The following is a 23,942-nucleotide window of genomic DNA, read 5'->3' on the forward strand; positions in this document are numbered from 1 at the left end:
CAATTACATTTTTCCATCTACTTTAAGAATCTATCTAACTGATTTAATGCAGAGTGACTCAGGAAGAACCGGCTCATCGCCACTTGCTTCACTCGAGTCTGCATACTATCAAAGCCAACACTGATGTTGTTACCCTGGCTTGGGCCTCTGTCTCATAGACAAAGTGGGCATAGATCTTGGATGCCATACAGGAAATACAAAGATATCTATGTATTTACTAATTAGAGAGTGTGCTGAAAATTACACGAAGCACCTTTATGCACCCTGCAGCATACTGTCATATCCTCGATTCAATTGAGTGGCATCAATTCTTCGAAGTACAGTCCAAATATTTTTGTTCACATCATTCAGGGTTCTGGAATTGTTTGATAAACTTTCCTCTTCAAAGCACTCAACAGTCACACATGGCACATGGATATGTCTGGTGTTTGCGACAGTGTAACCTTTGCTAACAGTTCCATGAATAGTTCATGAATTCTACCCAGTGACACACAATAAGTGTGACAAGTCCTGCTCAGAAAACATATATTCACATTCATGAGGCATCAGCTGTGCATAGAATTCCTCAATAATTTCCATGTACACATGACTATTGTCTCAAAACATACAGTATCCATAATCCCTGTTGCAGACACCATACTTTGATGTTGTGATTGCATAAGGCTTGTTGATGGATAATCTGTGGACTGTTGACTGACCAATATCAGGTCAATGTTAGCCTTAGTTGTATGCAGACACAAGCAAAGGAAGCAGGTTAACATCAGTCTTGTTGGTATGGCGACTTAAGTAAAGTGATCGGGGATGGGTCGTTTTTTCCTGGGCCAGCCTATACTTCCTGCCTTAATTTTAATTTACATTTGCTGTATTCATCTTCAAGACTGTGTCCACATCATTCAGCAACTCTTCCAAATCTTCTGCTAATCCTATAAGATGACAATATCAATAGTAAATCTAAGTCCATACAAGAACTTGTTTTAGATGAGAAGGTAAGAGGAGGTGTCCCTTCAAGTCTCTTTGGGAATAAGAAGGACAAGGCTGCACACTTTCCTTCACCTCCAATGCAAGATATGAGGGCAGTGCAACTTATTTTATTATTCTGAATAGTAACCCATGACAAAAAATTAAGATATTTCTACAAAAATTTTAAGAGGTAAATAAAACATCTACAACATGATAACATTATCAACTGTCAGCAGACTGTTCTTGAAATATGCAGTCATTATTTAGTGCTGCTTATACACTAGTTTGGTGCAGTACTCCATGACATACCATCCTCTGTTTGCCTTCTCATTTATATATAAATATTACAGTTTACATCTACTCTGATCTGGTGCCCTTATCCTCTCCTTACCATTCATACTTCTTACACTTTCCTACAAAACTAAGTGAGAAATTCTCTATGTCACAAGATGTACCTTACCAACCTATAAATCATCTTCTAGTCAAATTCCTCTCTTTTCACCAAATGGATTACAAATCTCTTATGATCTTTCCATCTTTATTTCTACACTTTTCTGAAATTTTACATTTGAAGTAGATCAGCTCTCCATATCAGAAACAAACCACATTTTACTTATATAGACACCTTTAGAACCATTTTTTAATATGTACAGATGTTCAGGAGGACCAATTTCTCTTCTTCAGAAAAGCATCTCCACCTGGGATAATCTTCATCCTATACCTCCCTTGGCCTCTTTTTTTTTTTTTTTGTCAAAGATTACAACACAATTAATAAATTTTATGATTCCTTTCTTAATTTAATATTCCCTATTTCACCTTTGATTGACATTTGTTCATTAAGACATCAAAACTTTGTCCAAGTCATTGAGAAGCTCTTCCAAATTCTCAGTGCAATTACAATATCATCAAATCTAAGAATTTATCTTTCTCCATGAATTGTGGCTCTTTCCCACACCTATCTACGATAATGTTCTCTGCTTGTTCTCTATGTACTTTAAAGAGAAGGGAAATACAATGGCAGAAAATGAAATTCCAACACTAAAAAGACTTTAGATTAGAGGAATACATTTTAAGCTAAGCAAATGTGTAAGTAATATATTTATTTGATTAAAGTTTCCAGGACACAGATACAAGTATGCACGAGAAAACATGTGACATGGTTGTAATTAATAACCTCTGTAGTTGCCACGATTTTGAATGCAAGCATGCAAACATGCCTGTTGTACTTGGTCAGTCAAATCAGCAACGGTTAATGCTGGTATTAGATGATGCTGGATTTGTCATCCCATGATGTCCCATACATGCTCAATGGGTGAAAGGTCTGGTGATCTCACAGGCCAAGGTAACTGGTCGACACTCTGTAGAGCATGTTGGGTGAGAGCAGCGGGATGAGGACAAGTGTTATCATCTTCTTAGAAAATGCTCCTTTGAATACTGCAAATGAATGGAAGCACATACAGTTCAGTCATCAATCTGACGTACAAATCCACTGTCAAAGTTCTTGCGATAATGACAAGAGTGCTCCTGCTGTGAAAGGAAATTGCTTTCCAAGCCATAACTCCTGGTATAGGTCCAGTGTGTCGACACCACAGACAGTTTGGTTCCAAGTGCCCACCTGGCCCCTTTTTTGTACCAACCTACGGCCATTGCTATCACCAAGACAGAAACATCTCTCATCCGAGAACACAACATATCTCCACTCCACCCTCCAATGAGCTCTAGCCTGACATGACACGACTGAAGTTGCAGATGGCAGTGATTACGAGTTAGTGGCATGAATGCTACAGGATATCTGGCTCGTAGCTGTCCCTTTCTGTCACTCTGATATCAACTGAAGCTCTAATGGCTCCTTCAGATGCAGTACGATCCATGCAGCAAATACGGTGTTCTTCCCCCCTCTGCAGTGGCCCGTGTGTGGCCAGACAGTGCCTTCCTGTGACCATTGTTGCCAACACCGATAACTGTGAATACATCCCTTCCAGGTGTTTCTGCAATATCACAGTCCTATTATATGGCTTCGTTCAAACTCAGTAAGCTGGTGATACTGCCTTCTTCATCTCCTTAAAGGCATGTTTGACTCACACCTACCTCACAACATCAACACCGGATGATGATTAATGCTCACAAAGTGTACAGTGTGTATTTAAAGCAAACTTAATTTGCAAGGTTACTAGCACCACTCTGCATCGGCTAGCACGCAAATTTGAATAGGCATAATCTTTCAGACGTGCAAATGTGCCTCCCGAATTTCGTATATCTAGCATAACTCCTTCTTGGTGTTGGGACCCCTTTTCTGCCAGTGTTTATTGAAAATCTGTCTCAACCCTTTTTTGGATAGTTGATTGCTCTACATCCTTTAATTCATATCACTGATGTTTGAAACATTCAGATTTTTCCTCTGTATTTAATTACAATAAGAATCTCCCACTGTTTCCGCTGGTCTTGTTCTTCTTCATTCAGCCTTTCAAAATTGGATACAGCACCAGTACTGACTCACTTATTTGAAAACTAATCTGATCATCACTCAACGTAATTTCATATTTATCTTATGATTCTTCTGCAAATGACTGATTAAAGAAAATTCAATTCAAAAATCATAATTTGTAGTGATGCTTATTTTTCACCATTTAATAACATATTTAATTTCTTCTCTCTAAGCTTCTTTATTAGCAAATTTTTAGATGAAATTTTGCTCTTTTTAATATTATCTTCAAATGAGTTTTGTACCTGTAGATATGCTAATGGCACTCGCAACATTCCAAAATGGTTCAGATGTTGCTTGTACTTACTTTTTAGTGGCTCTTCTCGTTTTTGTCACATTTTCCTTCATTACTTGTGAAACCAGAATAACAGAATATTTTTATTTTATATGGAAAGTTAGAATTAATGATGTACTTGACTGGAATCTGTAATCCTATATAATACACATTCCACTCATTCACCTTAAGTGAAGATAAATGGAATCATAACTTCCCAGTACCGGAACAGACAATATTGAGCCACTTCCTCTCCTCTCTCAATTACCCTGATGACTCTTACTCTTCAAAATACTTCATGCCACCATAGATTTAAAAAAAAAATATGTAAATTCTTCTTCTTCCATGACACTACAGTCTTATAGCCTTGGCCTTCTCAAGGATCTTGCTCCACTCATCCCTCCTCCATCCTTTCACATCAAAACTATCAGATCTACCTTTAAATCATCTTTCTTCATTCCTTTCTATACCTGTAGAGTTTCTAGAAGGTTTGTATTTTCATATAGTTTTCTCCTTCCATCTTAACAATGTGCTCTGCCCATATCTTTATAAGAGAGACCATGTCAACTATGTTGTCACGTCCAAATTACATTTTCACACTTAGCTCCATGTACAGGGTCTCTCATATAAACCCAGACTGAACGCACGGTGTTTGTACTCTGCGCTACAGCAGCTGCAGTATGGGAGGCGAGCAGATAGTTCTTTGCAAGTAGCCTGCATGTGTTCGACCTGGCAAGCATGAGTTGCCAGTCTGAATCTCAGATGTTAACATGGTGAGACCTTGCAACACCGTATTTTCATGTGTAAAAGTTCTGGTTTCATTTTAGTGGTCATATGAAAAGTCTAGCTATTGGCATGCAGAAAATCTTAATGGTGTTTATGTAGTCCCTCATTATGATAAGAAGATTGGTGTTTTGTGTGCTGTTAGTATAAGATGAATAATTGGGCCTAGTTTTTTTGAGACGATGGTAAATTACAATCAGAATCTCCCACTGTTTTTGTTGGTTTTGTTCTTCTCCATTCAGCCTTTCAAAATTGAATACAGCACCAGCACCAGAACTGACTCACTGATGATCCTGAAGATGACATTTTGGTGTCTTTTTCCCATTAGTTAATGGAAGAAGAATTGTGTAGGTGGTTTTTTGAACAAGATTCAGCCCCTGCTCGTACAGCAGAATATTTCTTTCTTACAATCTTGGAAGTGTTTGCAGACAGAGAGATCAGTGCTGGTCTATTTCCCCCTTGTTCTCCAGATCTAACAGTGTGTGATTCTTACTTATGGGGAAAGCTGAAAGAAAAAGTGTATCGAACAAATCCTCACACATTGCAGGAGTTGAAAGAAAACATTGCAAATGAAATTAGAAACATTACAGTGGCAGAACTCACTGTCGTCAGCCACAATGTGGTTACCCCACCCTCATCGGAGGGTCTGCCTGTATAACCCAGACAGGACAACACTTCCAGATTTCATATATTTCATATAAGATAGCATACACGCTTAAAGTAGGACAGTCATGTGTGACATAAGTACAGCTGAGGTAGCTGCCGTAGCACAGAGTACAAACAGCATGCATTCGGTCTGTGTTTAAATTAAAAACCCTGTATGCTACGTATGCTTCCTTCACAGTATTTTTTATCCTTTCAATTAAATTTACATCATTTACATAGCCCATGATCTGCATACTCCTAGTCAGATGATTCCTTTGATCTCCAAGGACGTTTCTCAAATATCCCCTTTTGTCAATACCCATGTCTCAGGTTCATAAATGTCCGACTCGTTGGCTGAATGGTCAGCGTACTGGCCTTCAGTTCAGAGGGTCCCGGGTTCGATTCCCGGCCGGGTCGGGGATTTTAACCTTAATTGGTTAATACCAATGGCCCGGGGCCTGGGTGTTTGTGCTGTCCCCAACATTCCTGCAACTCACACACCACACATAACACTATCCTCCACCACAATAACACGCAGTTACCTACACACGGCAGATGCCGCCCACCCTCATCGGAGGGTCTGCCTTACAAGGGCTGCACTCGGCTAGAAATAGCCACACAAAATTATTATTAGGTTCATAAATTAAAACTGGTCTCAAAAATTTTGTACATAGATTATATTTTGTTTCATTTGTAAGAAGGTGGGTTTCAATAACTGTTGCAGTCCATAAAATAGCACTTGTTAGCCATATAAAGTAATCCTTTCTTTAATTTATTTTCTAATGTTGATTTGAAAGTTATGTGAGGACTGAGATATTTAAATCAATCAATCACCTCTGGTCTACATTTGCAGCTGTTGTCCAGGGGGCATATTCCCTATCAGTTGTTCTTTCACTACTTACATTTTATGGTTACTACCAATTTTTATAATGTACTAATTGTATAATGTGTAATACTGGTTTTTTCACAGCTTCCATGTAAGTTTATCCTTCAAGTATGCATAATTCCATTCTTTGTGCTGCTGTCTGCAGAGCTGTGTATACCTCCTTTACTGCATTTCCTGTCATACAAATTAAGTCTACATCATCTACATAGGTCAGGATCTGCATGCTCTTCAATCTTCAAGGATGTTTCTCTAACAATGTTTTCCAATGCAAGATTGAAAAGTATACATGCCTGCTTAACTCCTTATTGTAGATTCAACAATACAGGCACCAGCATAAATTTAAAAGCTTAGAATATAATGTAAAAATTACTTCACTGAAACATACAGAAAAAGAAATATTTCAGAGACAAGCAACAGCTAATAATTAATGATCAGCATAATTAGAGGAATTGAAATAATCAAAACCATAAATTAAACCTAAAATACTAAATCAACATTCCCTAACATTAGTTTCCCTAAACCTCTGGTAATAGTATCATACTTGATGTTTACTCTAGCTTCATTGTAATTCCAATATCTAATCTGTTTCTGCACTGATATAAAATGATGGCGCTTAGGAGTAGCCATTTCAGATTTATGCAGGAAGCATCAAACTTTTACAATCAATTCAGAAATCTACTCTTGGACTGCAAAATTCCACAGAAAGATAAAACAACCATGTACCACACCTACTTCATACTGATTCCTACATATGGTTTAGAGGCATGTACTTTACTAAACAATGACTACAGCAGAATTCAGACAACAGAAAAGAGATTCATTATAACTATGAATCAAACTACTCGAAAGGACAAAATCAGGAATAAAGTAAACAGGAAGGTAGCTGCATTTAGGTCCCTATTACCAATGTAATAAAGAAGTGTAGACTTCAATAGTATGGGCGCATTATGAGAATGAAGAACGAGAGACCTGCCAGGAAATACTTTGACCTTACTCTCCAAGGAAAGAGACCAAAGGAAAGGCCAAGGAAACACAGGACAGACACAGTAAAATCAGATGTGGAGGAGGGAGTTCTCAAATGGGAAGATGTCCTGGAACAGAAGATGTATGCCGACAGGATGAGAGGGCAAGCGCTTGTACACCACACCTGGGAAACTGGAGTTGGAAAATGATGATGGTGGTGGTGATAATGATGATAATGACGATTATGCTGATGATTTACATGAACCAAGTTCAGTCTGCTTTCTAGAAAGGTATCACGTCTTTTAAAAACATTTAAAAAACACACATAAACATCAAAGATTCAGTGCCATCAAATTTTAGAGTAACAATTAGGGAATAAAATAGCTCTGCAGGAATATTTCAAGTACCAAATAAGACCAATATCTTCCTTTAAGGTAAAATTATATATCTTATTTTTAAAAATTTTCCCAGAAAAGTTCCAGCATATTACCACTTAAAAATAAAGAAATGGACCACAGAGTTAGCAATGGAAGGCCTTAATGAAGTTATCCTATTTTATATATTTGCTTATGTACCTTAAAAGTAGTTGTACACTCAGAGGCAGATCCAGGATTCCCAAGAGGATAGGGGCTAACTTATTTTTTAAACATATCACACAAAGCAGAAACAACGAGTTTTCATTTTGTAGTAAAGCAAGATGAGAGAGACGAACTAAGAAACTACATATCACTTCAACATATCAAACTTTTATAGTTCCATACATTTTCATGAATATTAAAATGTTTCGAGTTCTCATTGTTATATGATTATCAAAATTGCATTGTTTAGTCCTCAGCCTGAAGGCTGGTTGGATCCTCAGCAGCTCTGCCATCAGCTGTCATAGATGGCCTAGGCATCACTGTAAAGGTGTACTAGGGAAATGAGGAGTGAGGTAGTTTCCTGTTGCTTTCCACACCGAGCAAGAAGTTGTTATTACATATCAGTCTGCCAAGCCCACTGAAATGCATTCACCAACTGACCTTATGAGCAAAATTTTCACACCATTCATAGCAGGGACTGGCTGCAGAAGGAATAGCATTACTAGCATCACTCATACCTCAGTCACTTTCATTTTATCAAAGCCGAGGAGTAAAGCTGAGCCAGATCAATGAAAGTAACAAAATTGCTCTAGCCTATACCAGAAGACATAGTGCACTGTAAACACTAGGTCCTGCTAGCAAAGGCACCAAATTGCATTAGCCATTCAATATTAAACATTTTCATCCATAAATAATATGAAGAAGAATTCTTCAAAGAATTTAGTGAGTTCCTATAATAGGGACGTCACCAGGAATTTTATTAAGTGGGGCTAACTCACATAATTCCAGACACAAAGATTCTTATTTATCAGGTTAAACTATACAGTAGTCCACAATATTACAAATTAATTAATTAAATTCTTTGGTCTTCCTACAACTCAGGTTGACAGAGACAAAGAGCACCAAAAAATTACAAGGCCATAATGCATTCCATCCTCTGCCACCCCTGATGCCCCTGTATATTAGATTACTGTATACATGCGAAGGATACAAAGTCATGCTAGCTATCACTAGCAACTGCATATTCCCCTCTTTTGGTCATGTGTGCAGTTTGTTTTGAATTAATAATAATAATAATGAAACACGTTTCACAGACTACTGTGAAACAATAGACTGCAATAATTACAGAATCTTCAAAAGTGGAACAAACAAGAAAATTGTCAAGGAAGCAGCAGTATTTGGCATGGCCTTCATTGTAGACAAAATGTTTTAGAATCCATAAAAGATATGAAACCCATCAACAATAAACTTATGACTTTAAACAAATACACCAACAAAAGCTACACCTTTATTAATGTCCATGCACCAACAAATTATGACAATAATAAAAAAGCCCAAAAAACAGAGAAAGATTCTAGGAAGAACTTGAAACAGAGATGGCCAAAATCCCAAGTACTAATGCTTGACATGATGATGGATGAAGGCTTCACACTTGTAAAACAAGAAGGAGGAGAAGACATATTTTGCACCCAACGGACTCATACAGAGGAGTGGCACTGGAGAATATTCCCTTCAAGATCTACATGAAGATAATAGCAAACAGACTGGAAGAAGAGGCAAATATACTGGACTGCTAGTTTGGATTCACTTGAGAGAGAAGCACTATACAGGCAGTTAGTTGCTTGCTTGGAGAAATAGAAGAGGCCCTGAGAAAGGGCAATTACTATGCCATCTTCATTGACTATAAGAAAGCGTTTGACCTCTTAGACAGACAAATCATAATGGAAAAAGTTAAAAACATGACTGGAGTGAATAATCAGTTAACAACATCGTTGGAAAACATTTTGAGGTTCAACACAGTTGTTATAGAGGATGGCGTCACTACTTCAGAACCCATCATACAAATGAACGGCAGACATTACTGATATCACTAAGACAACTCCAAGAACTTCACTTATATTATATGCAGATGACATGGTAATAGGTTCCCAGAACAGAGAGGAAATGCACGCGGCACACAAACTCTCAAAACCTCGCTGTACGTGGACGTATCTTCGTAGCAGCACTTCCAGGGTCTTTTGATCAGCTGGGTAGCTTCTTCACATCTATAATAACAGCTCCCATCGACCTGAATCACCATAACGGCCGACTCTTAGTTGGATGTCAGCCTCCCTATTACGCTCAACAATGACGACCACCACCACTACCACCACAACGACTTCCGCCCTCACCTTTTCCTCTCATCCTATGACGACTATTACATCATGCCATCCTACACCACTTATGTGCTCATCTTTCTCCGTGCCACAAACTTTTCCTCAGATCAGTGTACCACCTTCTCGCTTTTTGCACCGCCGTTCACCACCTGTCTCTTCGTCTGCACAGCCACCATCTACGACACCGTCAACTCCAGCCGCATCAGCATTGGCTGCCCGTCAACCAGCATCACCGCCATCAACATTAGATACCAACACAATCTTCAGTTGCGTCGTTCGCGACGTCGACCCATGCATCTCCATAGCAGAAGTCTAACGCCAGCTACGCCTTCACGCCATACCAGTCCAGAGGGCATTTTGGATCTTCAACGCCATGGGCCCAACATACTTAGTGCGCCTACAGCTACCCACTGCAACAGCCGTCGACCATCTCATCGTCACCGGTGCCTCCATCTACGGTCGTCTCCATAACGTTGAACCCTCTCGTTCCTCTCCACAAACTAAACAACCCCTCACCCCACAATGTCGCCACACCCGGCCTGATCATCCTCCTTTTCAACCACCCCACAACGTCCGTCCGCCATCTCCCCCATTTAATATCTCCTTCCCACCGCTGCCAACACTCAAACATCTCCGACAACTCACAACTATACTGTATCATATCGCCTCCACCCTTTACCACCTCACCCTTCCCCACAACTTCCATTTAAGCACTCCCATATAAACGTCCATTCTTCCCATCTCCATAACCAAGAGACCCCATCATCTCTTCTCAGTAAATATTCACATTGCTGACTCATCCTCTTCATTCAGTCACATCGCACTGCTCTCTTCACATCTCCCGGCCCAAGTGAGAGCGTCACTCTCTAGGGGCGTGAAAACGAACAAGGAAATGCAAAAGACACTAACAGAGCTCGAGAAATGGGTGAAAATGAATCACCTTGAAATTAACCTGAATAAGACACAGTTCAGATGACTTTTAGGAAGGGAGGAAAAACCTCAATGAAAGACACACTCTACGTGAATGGGCAACCACTAGAAACAGTTCATAAATTTAGGTATCTAGGAATAATCCTGCAAACCACAGTGTAATCTTTCCGACATCATGTACAAGAGAGAACAGTAGCTGCAATATGAGCAATTTATAATATCAAGAATATAACACACCTGTCCCTGGCCACAGCAATGACCCTTTTCAAGACAACCATATCCCCCATAGCAACTTACGGCTTACAGGTAGTTTGGGAACACTTGTCGATTAAGGACCTGGCAAAAATTGAGAGTGTAAAGAGTTGATTTTTAAAGCATGTATTGAGAGTGGGGGAATTTGCGCCATCAACGCTGGTTTATGAACTAGCTAAAGAATCCTTCTATGTAGAAGATCTAAGGTTACAACTATCACTGCCATCCACAAAAAGCTATATCGACCATATAGAAGGAAGAATAGCCAAGAGGAGAGAAATCGATTTAGATTTCTACACCACAGACGCCATTCTTGATAGCAATAAGAATGTGCAATGAATAAACTTTTAATGTCCACCTGTTCAATACAATAATAATGTTGTTTATAGATGTAATTACAACATTCTAATTATATTCAGTACTAGTTTCGACGCATTTTTTGCGTCATCCTTAGCTGTACAAAGAAATCAGAAAATAGGCAAATTATATAAAACTCATGATAGATATTGAATTGTGCATGATATAAAAACCCTATGAAATCTAGTGTACATTAAAACAATAACACATAATAAAACCTTATTGAACAAGTTAAAGACTTGCGAGTCAAACATGTACGGAATGCTGAATAACAGTTCTCAAGTTGATACATGTCCCTGTGGACATACAGTAGTAAGCTCAATAAATTTGGTATGCATATCTGACTCGAGCTGTTCATTGTTTACTGCACGTTATTTACATTACGATCAGTCTATGGCAGTATGGGGTACCACGTTTGAACTGAGAAACATAGTTCCTATTTACATCTTAAGGAGTTATTTATATGTTTCCACCTCATAGGCCTTAGATATAGAAGAATTCTACCATACCCAAATTTTATTCAGCAATATTCACGATTATTTTAAGATGACTCCGCAGTTTATGAACTGTAGTTGAATTAAGGTGTAAAAATGTTTTAAAACACAAGATATTTTATTATTGTAAATCGCTCACCAAATTCATTGTAATTCTCAGTTCAAAAAATGAAATTTCTTATGTTAAAAAATAATGTACTCACAAAATATAGAAACTCATTATATACCATGCTAACAATGAAAGAGCACACTACACAAAATACATTATCAGTAATTATATCGCCAGAGTGCCATACCTAGTGTTATCAACTTGAGCGGTATCTCACCAAATCTAGCCTTTTTGAAGAGGGCAGTAGAGGTAAAATTTATTCATCACTATTATTACTTAAAAATCTTGAAATTTTTGAGTGATGAGCTGGTGTTTGTAATAGATTCAGTTGTTGAAAATGCATAAACAATAAGCAATAACTTTCAGATTGCCTTAGTTTTATTCTATATGGAGGTCTGAAGCATTATTTTCAATCAAGGTAATGTCACATGAACATTTGCAAATTAATGAAAGTTGAAAATAAACAACTTCTGTATGCAATATGGAGTACGTGTATTATCATCTAAATCAGCTAGCAACCACCATACCATAGTTTCGGCCAGATGTCGTGGTCTCCGACACAGGCAGTGGGTGTGTATGGGTGCGCAGAGAAGTAATCGCACTTTCTCTTTTATACGCTATGCTTTCAAATGTAACTAGGAAGGGGGAGGGAGATATTAAAGCCCCACTTAGCTCTTCCCTTGGTCTGCCTCTGTGCACACTCATAGCAAAAATTTAAATAACCTGAATGAAATATATTCAATTCTTCACCTTATCGTACTTGAATTTACTAAATCTAATTTCTTCCTGTTACAAAACTAATGAGTATGAAGCAAAGTAATACTCAGGTATGCTTGTGACTTTGAAGTCACTTTCAAGAATAATTATTCTTGTATGGAATCAATAAAATATGATGAAAATGCTTTATTTATACAGTCAGTAGTATCATGTGTTGTGTTCTCTTTGTTTTTTAGTTCCTGTTTATGTTGTATGTGAAAGATATTTCATATTCATTGATAATATGATTTATTAGCTAGTAATTTTTATAACCTGTTACACAGTGATGGTAGGATGTGTATTCAAAAATGAAATATACCTTGTCCTAGTGGCAATCTTATAATTAGGGAAGTTATAATAAATAAGTAAATTCACATGCGAGCCTTTATCGTTGTATAATGAACAGAAAAAATCCAGTGTCAAGCAGGTATCTTCTAGGCCAGAGGTGCTCAGCAGGGCATCCGTTGAGGCTAGCCCAGAGTGACGTAAATGCGGGCAGCTTACATAGCAAGCATACATCATTGTGAAGCGAGAGAGCGAATACACTTTGCAGGGAAGGGAGTAGTGACATTTGATTGTGATTATGAAGCTCACCTCAACTACTCAGTGAAATGCTTATGCTTATATTTGATGTATATTGTGCTCAATATAAACAGTGTCTTAATTATATTTATTCATTCGAAGAAAACTGACATGTTATAATGTTTTGTTACAATCTACAAAGGTAGCCTACAGGGTTTAAGCATACAAGCTACAATTTGCAATTCCTTGGGTGAGAATGACAGTATTTCCATTTAATAAAAGTAAAATTCCTGTTATTAATTAAGCAAAAAGTAATATAATTACAGAATTCAACAAATTTACCGTTTGATTTTGCACAGTGTTGTAGTGTTGTGTGACTTTCCCTGTTCACCGAATTTCTGAAAATATTACTTAAAACTTAACAGGAGTCTGATGATAATAGCTACCTCTAAATGGCAAGGGAGTTTTTCATCATGAGTGGGGACATAGATATTTACTATCCAAGTCTGAATCTAAATCTTGCTATACAATGTATGTCTCCAATTGTGAACAAAGTATTACTTCCAATCCACAGAAATTCTGGCAATATCTAAGTTCTAAAAGGTCATGTAATAATATTCCTTCAACAATGTATCTTAATGAAGTTACAGCAGATACTGGAGAAAATATTGTCAATCTTTTTGCTAACCACTTTTCATCTGTTTATTCTTCTGATCAGAATAGTAGTAGTAGGTATGTCATATGATTATCCTTTCTCTGTCAATCTATCAGTTATAAACATTAGTAAGGCAGAAATTTACAACAAACTGATATCTCTGGAATTAAAGACAACTGTAGGACCTTATGGTGCTTCAACTTACCTGCTCAACTACTGCTCATTTATTTTCACTCTTTTATCTATTCAACTTATCATTAAACCAAGGCGTTTTTCCAGTGGAATGGAAGAAAGGATTTGTTAGTCCAGTTTTTAAAAATGGTGAATTACTGACATAAAACAACATGGACCAGTCATAATTTCTTCTCATATTTCCAAAATTTTTGACTCAATAATTCTTGACAAAATCACACCTCTCTTTAGAAACATCATCACTGATGAGCAACATGGATTCTTTTCAGGACAGTCAACCTGTAGCAATCTTCTTTTATTCTATCAGTTCCTCTTGGATGCAATAGAGAACCACTCCCAAGTGGACTGCATTTACACAGACTTCTCAAAAGCTTTTGACACTGTCGACCACAATATCTTGCTGCAAAAACTAATGGGCTAGGGAATTAATGGGCCTCTCCTCTCATGGTTTGAATCGTATCTTAAAAATCGCCTGCAGATTGTTAAAATAAGGAATCATTTTTCTGCGCCTATTATTGTTACCAGTGGAGTTCCTCAAAGGTCTCACCTTGCACCCTTACTTTTTACTCTCTACATAAATGACATTAAAAATATACTTAAGAATTCTGAATTGCTTTTGTTTGCTGACAATGCAAAACTTTTTATGCAAATTAATTGTCCACTTGATTGTTTAAAACTTCAAGAAGTTTTACATCATCTGGAAAAGTACTGTGTTCAAAATGGGTTGAAACTTAATCGTGAGAAATGTAAAATAATATCATTTTTTAAAAACAAGAAGAAAATATCATTTCAGTACAAATTTAGTAATAATAACATTCTAACTCCTGTTTCACAAAATGACCTTGGTGTTTTATTCACTTATAATCTATTGTTTAATGAACATATTGAAAATGTTTGTAAGAAAGCATTTCAAAGATTGGGTTGCATTACTAGATATTCTAGAGAATTTTCAAACTTAGCTACCTGTCGATTGCTGTATGTGTCTATGGTATGGCCTATACTAGAATACTGTACACCTGTATGGAACCCTTCTCATCAAACCCCTATCCATAGATTAGATTCAGTACAACATAAATTTCTTCGTCTATATTCATTTAGAGCAGGATTCTCATATGATAATGTTGATTATACATCCCTACAACAGTCCTTAAATCTGCATAGCCTGTCACAACGCTGTGAATTATTGGATACACTCTTCATTTTTAAATTGCTTCATTCCTTGGTGAATTGTCCACAACTCCTTGCAAAAATTAACATACATGTACCAGACAGACGCACAAGGTTCAAGAATACATTGTCTACAAATTGGCACAGAACTAACTATGCATTCAATGGGCCAATTGAACGACTGTCAAGATCTCTAAATAAAGTGGATATTGATATATTTAATTGCTCATTGTCAAAATTTAGAAATCACTTATATAATCTCCAGAATTGACTATTACTTTCCTGTGCTTACTTGTAATATAACCTGTGTATATATCTGTACATATTTTTCTGCTTATACTCCATTGAACTTTCTTTTTAGTATGTTTTTTTTGTTTATTCTTCTCTACTGTTATGTAAAATGGTATTACCATTAATAAAGTATTATTATTAAGATTAAAGTTCAAAAACAATGTAAATGTATCCACCAGATAGATGTACAGTATGCCTTCAAATAAATATCCTTACTGATTTTATTCCCAGTAAGCATGATTGGATTGTTGGTGAGTTTATCAGATAATGTAAACCCCAACAATCACAAGCCAAAGCTTATCCACCTTAACTCCGTATTAAATTAGAAATATTTCTAAAACACCCCTTGAAATGCAATAGTAAAAATTGTAATTCATTACGTTCATTATAAACATATTCGAGGTTGTAGGCCTAACTCTTTACTGTATCAGGTCAAGAAACATAAACTGCAATTAACATAACTTATTTCTTACAGCATAAATTGAAATGACATGGATTTCTGCCCTCTTTCTTTCGGGATCACTGCAGTGATCAAGAGTGACCGGGAGAACTTCGCCCAACCGTCATGGCCTTTGACGTAACCACAACGTCACTGTGATTGAATAGCATAATATGCTCATTGCCTGCTTCCAGTGCTGGGCACCCATGGGATGGATGCCCAGTGTGAGCACCTCTGTTCTAGGCTATTAAGCCATAAAACCATGATAAACTCCTTTGATATATTGTTGACATTTCATTTTTATATGTTATTTAACTGCTTGAAATTAGCTGATGAACTTGAACTGTGTTCCTTACAAATAATGGATGTGACACTGCTGCTCAGGTGATATGTTTTCTCTGTAATCTAGTTTGCACATGGAATATACTGGGCACTGGAATGGTACCATCTCTAAAATTGTCAAGTAGCCAAATACTACTTAAATCTTATATAAGTATATATTTATCAAATTTATCAGATAATTTAAACACCAACAATCATAAGCGACAGCTTATCCACCTTAACTCCGTATTATATTATAAATAGTATAAAGTATATATTTGTTAGGTTGATTTTTCAACTTGTAATATGTAGTATAACACAGGATGAAGTCGTGAATCTTTTTGCAAAAGTCATTAGCACTATATGAACATGGTCAGAATTGTGTTTATATTGTAATGGTTTTAGCATCAGCCATGCGAATTTGCACGCTACTTGTGGACAAGTCTAGTGCAAGGCCAGCCCCCTCTTCATCCACTCGTAGTAGCAGCTTGAGACCGAGTGGAAATTATAAGACGATTAATCTAGAGTTTTCTACAATGTGAGGCCTCGGGACGTCCCCAAATTCTGGAGCATTCTATAACATTTAGTCTTCCTATATAAAGGCGGCAGTCGGACATGAGCCGGTTCAGTTTGAGCTCAGCCTGAGAGCGATATGGTCCAGTCCTGTTATTGACTGTGGACCACTGAGTGCTGTTGTGTGTCATACTGATGGCAGATATGAGTAGTCCAGCTATGCAGCAGAGCAGCGACATGGGACCATGAAGAACGAAGACTATCCTGGGTATGGATGTAAGACTGTGTTTATGCGCACGCAAACTGTAAAGTGTGCAGCCGATATTGGAATATAGAGCACAGTGAACTGTACAGAGGGAGAGAGAGGAGAGAGAGAGAGAGAGAGAGAGAGAGAGATGTGTCACATACTTTTTAGAATGTACTGCTAGTGCAAGTGAACAGAGATAATAAGAGAGAGCACTAACGAGTGTACTGAGTACTTGTGTAAGTGTTTGTTATTAAAATGAATAAATCATAGTGTAGAAGCTACCAGTTGAATATTTATTTACCTGTTCAGCTCCATGGCTAAATGGTTAGTGTGCTGGCCTTTGGTCACAGGGGCCCCGGGTTCGATTCCCAGCAGGGTTAGGAATTTTAACCATAATTGGTTAATTTTGCTGGCACGGGGGCTGGGTGTATGTGTTGTCCTCATCATCATTTCATCCTCATCACGACACGCAGGTCGCCTACGGGAGTCAAATCAAAAGACCTGCATCTGGCGAGCCAAACTTGTCCTTGGACACTCCCGGCACTAAAAGCCATACGCCATTTCATTTCATTTATTTACCTGTCAACCTGTTACAATATTGAGTCTCAAGCTCTGTGAGATAGAGAGTAGTTGCCAACCAGCTGCTAAGATAAATGTTATGTATTGATGATATGTCAACAAGCCACAAAAATAAATTATGAAACCTGAAATATGGCTTGTCATCACTATCAATGCGTTTAATATAATTCTAACCATGCCTACTGGAGACAGATAGTAATAGTGGCAAAGTATGGCACTGAACTACTTTGCATTGTCACAAATGGAACTCATCATTCCTTCAGACTCCACACAGCAAGATGAATAGTCTACTTGCTTTTTCGTTTGAATGCTCACTCATAATTTATTTCCATGCAGCAGAAAAGAAGCATAATGCAAGGTAGTTTCATACTGAAACTGTTGAAAAGCCTCTTTCTTATCTATTAAATGAAATATTAATTAGAGCATTATGCTTTATGTTTATGGCACTAACCCTTCACGGGCAGCAGTCATTTATGGCCTTAGGCAGCAAAGAAAATAAAAAAAATAAAAATGCATGCAGAATTTTAGGAAATTTACTAAAACCATGAAAATATACCACATACCTTGTTTAGGAGTGGAAATCCAAATTTGAAGTGGTTTGAAGGCAAAATAAAGATCATAAAATCATTTTTTCATTGGAAGAACGGCACAAGGCACATTCCACTTTATCACGTGACAGTGGTTAACTTGAAGTACACTGTAGTCTGCTATTATGAAATATATGTACAAAAAAACTACTTTCAATGATATTGTGGTTTAATTTTTTGTCTTTGTCCAACAAAAAGTGAAAAAAATCTGTCAGAAAATAGTCATAGCAGTTGAACCTACGCTGTACACAAATAATACCCTAAATTTATAAGTGTCAAGGTGATGGATCCTCAAAACTCATGTTGAGTGTGGTAGCTATACCTTGAAGCACTTTGAAGTGCAAGTTTTGCAAAAATATACAGTGCACTTGCATTGACCTTGAGCCCTACACACAGCACAAGTGAGGGACTTGACACCGCCTTGGTCTATGGAGTGTGGTATTCCATTTAGGAAGTGACTTGCAGAAACCTACCCTTTCCTATACTAAGGGACTCCACCAAACATCTCCTGAACTTCTTATGACTCATGGGGTTTTTACCACCTTGGTTTTGCACCCTAGTGTATAGCAAGAATGAATTGACTATACATACTTCAAGTAGCCAAAAGAACATCTTTCTGTACCACTTACATGAGTGTCTCATAAGTAGGTATCCTGCAATATAGTGGTCAGTTCTGTCAACCCCACCCATGCTTTTAGTGTAGTCTAGTACTACATCGGGCTTGGAGACAGGTGGCTGGTTGGGATATTTAGAGGCAACTTCCGTGACTGAAATTTTATCACCATTGTGAGAGGTATTCAGCATGGTCACTACGTGCTTATCTTTCCACGCAATTTCATTTTTCTGGTAGCTGATTACAGTATGTCCCCTCCTTTTCATTTTCTTTACATTGCCAGATTTGAGATTATCTGGCATGCCTCTTCAGGAGGGCATAATAGTACCAGTTGTGACCATACCCATTCCTAGTAGTTTGTTAACTAGCTCTGGTGAGGTGTTATAATGGTCAGTATAGATATGGTAACCTGAGGGTGGAATACTGACATTTTTTATGAGGGATGAGCACAGGCTTTTCACAACCTGAGTTGTCTTCAAAAGTGTTTTTTTCAAGGTCAGATTTTCCCACATAAGGAATGAAATTATATAGGTAACCGTTGGTACTGTCAGAAAGAGCAAAAACTTTCAACCCAAATTTTGTAGGTTTGTTCGGGTTATAAATCTTGAATAAAACTCTTCCTTTGAAACTAAATGTACTTTCATCCACAGAAATGTCAGGACCTGGTTGATAAAATAACATACATTTTTTCCTAATTTTCTCTAGAACACCCTGTATGTGTTCACCCTTCTTCAGAGGCATATTTCCTTCCTCATGAGCAAAGTGAAGATTCCAGAAAATAAGTAAAAACTCATCCCGGGGGTAAACATCACTAAAAAATTGCATTTTGTTAATCCAGGCTGTTGAAAAATAGTTTGACATCTGGCAAGGGGTGAAGCCCCATGTTGATGATGACACCAATAAATGCCTTTATGTCACGCAATGTTGGGTGATGCCAATTTCTGCTTTTATTTGTGGTCCGTGTTGCTTGTATTTTCCTTTTTTCCCCATGTAATTTAGTTTCACTGAGAATATCATAAAATATTTCGTCATCAAAAAATAGATGAAAATATCCTACTGGGGGTGTATCAGTATTAAAGTGTGATGGTAATATTGGCCCTTAATCAATATTATGAATGGGAATAACATTTGTTGGCCCAGGGTCGCTATTACTCACACCCATCCAGTAGTCCGCTCTATCGCTATCTGTGTCAGCATCACTTCTGTCGTCATTCTATTCAGACGAGCTGCAGATGAATTTTCATCCTCAGACCACATTCACTAAAATCAGACACTTCTTTGACTGTATCATCAATACTGACACTATGTCTGTATCACTGATCTGTTTTTGCAATGCCATTTTACTGGAAAACTGCAAAAATACATAAAAAGTATGCACGCGAGAAAACTGCATCACACAGCTTATCTATTACGTAACTCCCACAAACAGGAGAACAAACTCAGCAAGATACCGCAGGGATTTCCCTCACCAGAAGAGTTGAGAGAACAGCCCCTGCCATCTCTAAGCATATTTGGGTACCTCCTCGGCTAATAAACCCACGATGCTGCTATATTTGATTGTTTCTAAATCATGCATATCTCTGTTTACTAGTGATGGGACATTTGATTCATTTTACTGAATCAATTCATTTGATTCCGTTCACGTTATTGAATCGATACAGTGATCCGATTCACGGCTCATTGGTCACCGCTCCTACTGCATCTGTGTAGTATGTGCTGGTAAGACTGCAGCAACAGCATTCAGTGCTCGCAGCTGCCATCTGGTCTTCATACTATGAACTCCTTTTTTAGAAAAAATGCTAGTTACTCTAATACATCGAAGGTTTCCGGCGACGCAGGGTGGGAAACGTTAGGATTAGGAAGGTAGCAGCCATGGCCTGAATTAAGGTACATTCCCAGCATTTCCTGGTGTAAAAATGGGGAAACTACGGAAAACCATCTTAACGGCTGCCGACGGTGGGATTCGAACCCACCATCCCCCGAATGCAAGCGTATAGCCACGCGATATTAACCGCACGACAACTCGCTCAGTATTTTTCTATCAGCTGAGGATTTTTTTAATCGTATTTTGTATAGGCTACCCGAGATGTACAGTAGCTCGCTGGTTTTCTGATTCAACATACTGTTATTGCATCTGTCCACATATGATTGAAGTCTTGTGCAACGATGTGACATATGAACCGAGAGAATACTGAGCCGTTCTTCCCAATATAAAACAGGTACTTTTGAGTGGTCATGAGCATGACTCATAGTCATAGGACAGGCTAGAGTCGAGTTTAATTGTCAAAAGTCAACTAAGTTATAATACTAAGATTCATTAAACTAATAAATAGTATAACCTAATAGCCTACCTACTTACTAGCTACTTCAGAATTATGTTGTGACTACCCTTTTAACACTGCAAATAAATCCATCTATTATTTAAACCTCCCTGTAAGAAGAGGACAGTGAATGCAAATGGGTATTCGAGAGTCCATTATAGCATACGATTCTTTCAGTGTAGCATGGCTCACTGTATGTCTCGCTGCAGTGAGCCGATAAGGAGCCGTGCGTATCTTGTGTCTCACTGAGCCGGCTCGTTCACGATTCTTTCGGTGTGCCATGGCTCACTGTATGTCTCGCTGCAGCGGAAGCTCGGCTCCCCGCATGTCCAGTGAGCCGATAAGGAGCCGTGTGTATCATGTGTCCGCTGGGAGTAAGCTGAATTGTGTGCCGTGAGCTCGCTGTTCCTGTGAATCGATTCACTCGGACACTTGAATGAATCGATACACTGCTTCGAATCATGCATTCAGTAGCCAACACTACTGTTTACTTCATCAGTAAACTGTCCTTCTCTAGTAATGAACTAAGAAACTCAGCCAATACAGTCTGTGTAGTAAACACTTCTTAGAGAGGAATGATAGAGACCAGTTCAAAACAAAGTGGTATATTGTACTGGAGTCAGGTATGGACATCTTTTTCATGTACAATATCATATATTAATCAGCTATTTAATAGCACAACCATCAGATCCCAACTTTCATGTTTCTATAAATCATCAAGCTACTATTAAAAATGATTTCTGGATTAAATTTATTTGACTGAAGCAAACAGGGAATGCTTGATGGAAAAGTACAATATATTCAAAATTCTGTAACAATAAAAGAGAATATGATGGGAAGCAATTAGTTAAAGCAAGATAATGCAGACTAAACTTGGTTCAAGCTTTAACTTAAGTAGAAATGGCAATGTTAAAAATATTCTGTCTTGATAGATAAATAAGTTATTTCAATACAGTCCATATATTGGATATATATACACTTTTTTCATGTAATAATTCATATCATTGAAAATGTAATAGGAAGTTGAGAATCCTAGGCAGAGCATGAGGTATTATTAATACAAGGTGTGTCTAAAGTACGGTGAATGGACCAATAAATCAATAGCAATGTGCGGTAACACTACGTACATGAGCATGTCAATAGAGAGACATCTCAAGAAGCACACATGTAGCTGAAGCTGGTTAGTCTGCTGCGGCCAGTCGAACATAGTGCGTGTAAAGAGTAGTGTCCAGTGCAATGAAGCAACGCATACACATCACGTGTTGTTACAAAATTGGCAAAATGGGTGATGGAGACACATGTGATGTTGGTGCAAGTGTACAGAACAGAAGCCGTAAACAGAAAATGCATTTAAGACTGGTTCAAATGCTTTCGGGATTCACAGGAAACTCTTGATGATGCAGCGCCACGTCTCAAACATCCAGCATAATGCCTGTATCTTCAAAACTACCATGGATAGTTGTTGGGTCAGCCCTGTCAATATTTTTAATAAAGTTTGTTGCTTTACACAATTATTGTTCATGCATGTTTCGAGAGATGGGCCACTCTCTTCATCAGCAAACTTGGCAACATGGGGCAGAGTTCCTCACATTCTGGGATCTGTTAGCCTGGCTTGCACTTGGAGCACAAATAGTTGTAGTCATAAAAAAAAATATTTTAACACACACACTAGAGGGTTTCCTTAATAATGCTTGTCCAAATAGCATTAATAGTTGTTATGTTTGTTGATATTGTTGAGGAAGTAATTTAAAAAGCAACTATTATTGCTATTTGGATAGGCATTGATAAGGAAGAGAGTGTGAGTGTGTGTTTTTGTATTTGTTTGTTTTTTGGTTATTTGTGTTTCTTGTGTGAGTTGGGTTGATGGATCTTGGAATGTAAGGACTTTTGTTTTGTGATGTGAGGTTTGCCGATGGAGAGAGCAGCCCATTTCTTGAGGCATGTGGGAATGGTGGTTGTGTAAACTAGTGAGTTTTGTGATGAATATTGACAGGGTGGACCCAGCGACTACCCATGGTATTTTTTATGAGCTTAGTTAATACAGACCAATTGCAGACCAAAAATGGTTGAATTTATTGTTTCTCTCCATATCTGGCACCTGCCTTCTCCCAGCTTCCCACATACTTACTGCATAGTCTCATTTAAATCCCCAATCACCCTCCAGTCAGTATCCCTCTGACACAGTATTCCACTAATAATAATCTCCGCTTTCTTAAACTTCACCCATGCTGCATTTACCAGATCTCACACATCCCCAACTATGTTGGTACTTATATTAGCTTCCCTTGCGTTGTTGGTACCAACGTGAAACACTACCACCTTCTCTTTCCCCTCCCCCTTCTCTTCTACTTTTCTCATCATCTGCTTCAACCTAATTTCTGGATAACACTCTACCCTGGTTCCCTTTCCTCCACACACTTTCCCCACGTGTCTAATGATGGAATCCCTCATGACCAGAGGCTCAACCCTACCCACCTCCTTTGATCCCCTCCCTTGCTGGTCAGGCCTATCTTTCCTGATAGCTGCAGAAGCTACTTCCTCCTCCCTATTCTCCCTCCCATAACCCTGTTCCACCTGTCTTTTCCTATCCTCTACTCTACATTTCCCTTTCCTACCTTTTCTCTTCCTCCTACTTCCACACATCTCAGGAACAGTTCCCTGTTCCTCATCTTTCCTCTGTTGCTCTACCTGGAGTGGCTCGTACCGATTTCGCACAGACACCTGTCCTGAATTCTGATCCTGAATAGAGCCCTTAGCCTGCAAACTCCTTCCCCTTAGAACACTAGACGACCTGTCTTCTACAGTTACCCCCTTTCCTTCCCATCCCTTATTTTCATCTGCTGTAACCTGTACATTGTTTGAGGGAGGCC

General features: G+C 38.2%; 1 protein-coding gene across 3 annotated transcripts in view; it reads right to left on the reverse strand.

Moving 5' to 3' along the window:
* The window catches only part of LOC136867037 (venom allergen 5), a 106,487-nt gene that overhangs the window by 50,738 nt on the left and 31,807 nt on the right, over positions 1-23,942 (reverse strand). The window lies entirely within an intron of this gene.

The sequence above is a fragment of the Anabrus simplex genome, chromosome 3 (genome assembly GCF_040414725.1).
Source record: "Anabrus simplex isolate iqAnaSimp1 chromosome 3, ASM4041472v1, whole genome shotgun sequence".
In the NCBI taxonomy this organism is placed as follows: domain Eukaryota; kingdom Metazoa; phylum Arthropoda; class Insecta; order Orthoptera; family Tettigoniidae; genus Anabrus; species Anabrus simplex.